The sequence below is a fragment of the Benincasa hispida genome, chromosome 1 (genome assembly GCF_027475165.1).
Source record: "Benincasa hispida cultivar pf3 chromosome 1, pf3_genome.v1.1, whole genome shotgun sequence".
Taxonomy (NCBI): Eukaryota; Viridiplantae; Streptophyta; class Magnoliopsida; order Cucurbitales; family Cucurbitaceae; genus Benincasa; species Benincasa hispida.
In genome coordinates, this window is record NC_143478.1 from 5,165,407 (window position 1) to 5,169,680 (window position 4,274).

The following is a 4,274-nucleotide window of genomic DNA, read 5'->3' on the forward strand; positions in this document are numbered from 1 at the left end:
TCTAAATTATAGGGTCATAATCGTAAATAAACTATAAATAATTAAATATATAAAATACTAATTCTTAAATAATAATTATAAAATTTTAGGGATAAAATATGTGCCTACCAAAAAAAAAGAAAGAAAGAAAAGGTTATTTGAGGGACTTGGGATTCAAGTGAAACTCAAACCATAAATTGAAAATCATTAGGTAAGCGAATTAAAAGAAATGATGTCCAAATTAGATTTAATTAAATTCGTTTAGCTTTCACTTTAATATTGGATATAAATTGAAAGATGAAAAGAGAGGGAAAGGAAAGGAGGGATAAAACGAAAATGGGGAGAGGGAAGAAGAAAGCGGTGGGAAGCTCCGAGCCTGAAACAGCGGCGCTTCCAATCCCTGATTTCACTCAATCTACTCATCTTAATGGCGATTCAGGCCCTTCCATCTCTAACAACAATGGTAATGAACCCATAATTCCATCTCCATATCCACCTTCTTCACTTCAGAACAGTTCTGTGCAAATTCCACTGCCTACCGACGACGCCGGAGAAGTCAACGCAGAAGATAATGCTGTACCTGATGTCTCTGCTTCTCACCGAACTAACCTCGATGAAGGCTTCTTCGAAGTCGAAGCTATTCGGCGGAAAAGAGTCCGTAAGGTATTTTTGTCTCTTCCTCCATTGTACCTACTTGTTCTATCGTTTTTAGTGTTTGTTGGATAATGTTATAGAATGTGAATGTACTTGAGAAATTACAGATGTTTCTGAGAATTGAGTGTATTTTTACATATTTCTCTTCTATTTTAATCGTATGTGCAAATAGATTTTCCGGTGTTTTTTCATCGAAATAGTCTGGTGTTGTACTCTCGGATTTGTTGTTCTGGCGATTGTGTTTGTATATGTTCTTTTATGAGTCTGATTTGAGTTTTCTTTTCTTGAATCCATAGGGACAGCTTCAGTACCTCGTCAAATGGTATGTACGATTTTTGAGGTTTTTCTTTCTGTTTATCGTACAGTTCTTATCGGCCATCGCTGTGATTTGTTCTTGATATACGTGAAAGGAGCTTCAGGAATTTGTTTTTGACAGGCGTGGTTGGCCAGAGACAGAAAATACATGGGAACCCTTGGACAATCTCCAAGCATGCTCTGAATTTATTGATGAATTTGAAGAAAGGTTCTAGCACCTATTCAGTCACTTTTTATTTTGTGAAATGATTGCAGCAAATGTATGGCAGGAAATGTAATTTGGAAAATTTCCTCACAACTTGGAACTGATTATGTGTTATTCAGCTTTTGTAGGTCGCGATCAGGAAGCAGCGCAAGCGCAAGCGCAAGGATGGAGACATTGAAAATCAACCTCGTGAGGAAAAACAGCTTCAAATGTTAGCTATTGATAATGTCACGGATGTAGTTATCGGTACTGTGGATGATCGTCTATCGGCCGCTCCTTTAAACGGGAAACGTGATTGTGATCTTCCTATTCCTCAAGCACCAGTGGACTCTACTCATGAAGGAGAGTTTGGAAGCCACCTTAATCATACCAAAACTACTCGAACAATTGATGTTGAGAATGGACATGTGGATGGGAAATTTGATGGAAGTAGAAAGAGAGACGAATATGATCTGAAACTTGTTGAGCTCAAGGCAGCAATATCTGCCAATATGGTTGATTCCGATAAAAAAGCAGTGGCTTCTAACGATCTTACCCTTGTTTATGATGTTTCCAAGGCCGATTGCGTGGTGGGTTCTGCTCAGGAAAGTCACTCCATTGGAGCCAAGAGAAGGAAGTCTAGTAGGGTGAAAAGGTTCACAAAGGATTCAGCCTTGTCTGAAGAATCTGAACAAGAATTAAAACAAAATGCAGCAACTGTAAGCATTGAGCCTACTGATCGCAGCAAACAATTTGGACCCGAGAATCCTAGTTTGTCAGGCCACTCCAGAAATGTGCCTACCATCACAAGGATAATCAAGCCTGTTGGTTATTCAGTTTCAGTATTAAATAACATCCCAGATGTAATCGTAACCTTCTTGGCTGTGAGGTTTGTTATACAACACTAACTACTCTTCCTTTGCATTGTTGAGTATTACTCTCTCTATTTAATAGTCATCAAGTAAACCCTTCATGTGATTCAACATTAGCCTATGTGGATTATATGTATCTCTCTTTAAACTTGGTGAAAGTATTGGAACTTAAAAGCAGTTTTAACGTTTCTTTGATTTGTTATCTATTTTTTACCCGATCGATTTCGTAGCTTCATGACTTCGAGAGTGGATAATAATGTTATCTAACCCTCTGGTCATGGGTGGGTTCGAATCCTAGTAGATAGAGAAGATGGTAGAAAATAAAGTTATCTATTTTTTATCCATGTTTTCAAAATACTAGGCTACAAGATTAAGAATTCAAATATTTTTTTTAGAAAAAAAAATTATTTTAAATGAATGGTGATTAAATAAGTACCATTTTTAAAAACAAAAAATGAAATTGTTATAAAAAGGACCCTAAAATTACTTGATTTCGATTATTGTTTTCAAATTTCTACCCAATTACACAAAACTCTAACCTGATCTGTTAAACTTGGTTATCTATACATTTCTTCAATTATCTCTTCATTGGCATATCTATGCATTTTATTGACATTACAATAAGGACAGCCAAAGTACACAAGCTCTGGCCATCCCCCTTTTTTCTTGTTTTGGGGGGGAGGGGGCGTCCGTTTGAAGCAGTGATTGTGGATCTCCTTTTTTGCATGCAGGTCGGATGGAAAAGAAGTGACGGTGAATAACAAATTCCTTAAGACTAACAATCCACATCTGGTAATTGATCAAATTTCCGTACTCTACCTTACATACTTATCTTAATTGGTTTTTGACCTGCCAGTATTTACAACAACTCTCTCACTGCAGTTGATTAACTACTATGAGCAACATCTCCGATATAATCCAACATTATGAAAGATCTGCACGTGTGTCTGGCCACCATCATCATCTTCATGGTTTACAAGCTGTAATTTTGTAGTTTTAGGAGATTCTGTGGTATACAATACGACTTCTTGGTAAATTTTCAAGAACTGTGTCAAGAGGAGATCAGAACATTTTCTTGCTCCGTTTACTTTTTATATGGGGATGAATGGAAATTATATTCTTTACTAAAAAAAATGTATCTCCAAGGGCAAGAGACTGTTTGCTAAATAATCTTGTAGGAAATTGTCATCCTTTTTTATGTCCAACGGGAAGCTTTTACAGGTCTTTTCCAGTGTTGCAGATTACTATTCAAGTGATCTGATCTGCTATCCAGATGCTGAGTGTTCAATGAGCTACTGTATGTTTATTTATCAGGTTCCTTCTTGATCTTCGTCTATATATTTTATCATGTCAAATAGAATAAAGTACAGATATTGGACGCTTCTGGACATCCAACTGCTCCCGCAAATGAAAAATCTGAACCTCCTGATTTTGGCATATTATTTATCTGTAGCCCACCTATGATGTCATTCAAACACATTTTCATTTATCTAAATGTCATTATCAAATTTCATTTAATATTAACACAATGTAAAAATAATCAGGTGCCTTTCTTATGGTACCTGATTATCCATCCTACTTAGCATAGACTAGACCATGACCCACAAAGATACATTGGCTCCTTTCTATTGCTTTCAATTCATAAGTAATTAGTTACTCATTCAGCTTTATACAGTTTGCTCAGGTTGGCATCCAATCCTACCTATATTGTCTTTAAGACCTGATTAAAAAAAATTGAAATTCTTGAGTCTGTCATTGATCAACTAATATTTTGACCCTCTTAAAAGCATGGAAAAGGGGTCAAGCTTTTCCAAAGTCACTCCTACCACCAACAAACAGCCTTTTCCCCTTCAATATCACTCTTTTGCAACCCAGGTTCTGATTCAGAGAGAGGTAATGGGATATACTACGGCAGGACCATCACCTGTTGTACCTTGTATCATAGTTGGATTTCTGGGGATGATAATATTTTGGCCAACTCTTCAATCCATCTGGGATAGTATAGAGTCTCTACTTGAACTGGGCATTTGGGTTGCAGTGATTCTTCTTTTCCTCTTACTGCTTGTACATTTGCTATCTATTTTCTTTCCTGTTCTTCATGTCTCATCCACTTTTGCAGTTCAGCATTCCAGCAGCTCTGGCTACGATGCTGATGGATTCGGTTTCGGGTCAGGAGCATTGTTTCTAGGTCTTCTCTTCCTTGTCCTCTATAATCTGTTGTAATCTTGTCCTAGGAATGGTAAACTGTAGCTTTTTCTTAGCACTTCCAC

The 4,274-nt window shown here is 36.9% G+C and overlaps 1 pseudogene across 1 annotated transcript; it reads left to right on the forward strand.

Annotated features, from left to right (window-relative positions):
• The first annotated feature begins 206 nt into the window (after positions 1-206).
• LOC120069988 (chromo domain protein LHP1-like) lies at positions 207-3,228 on the forward strand (annotated as a pseudogene). Its single transcript, XR_016527722.1, has 6 exons — positions 207-642; positions 930-955; positions 1,070-1,156; positions 1,273-2,021; positions 2,736-2,796; positions 2,887-3,228. The product of XR_016527722.1 is annotated as a chromo domain protein LHP1-like (transcript).
• The last annotated feature ends 1,046 nt before the right edge of the window (positions 3,229-4,274 follow it).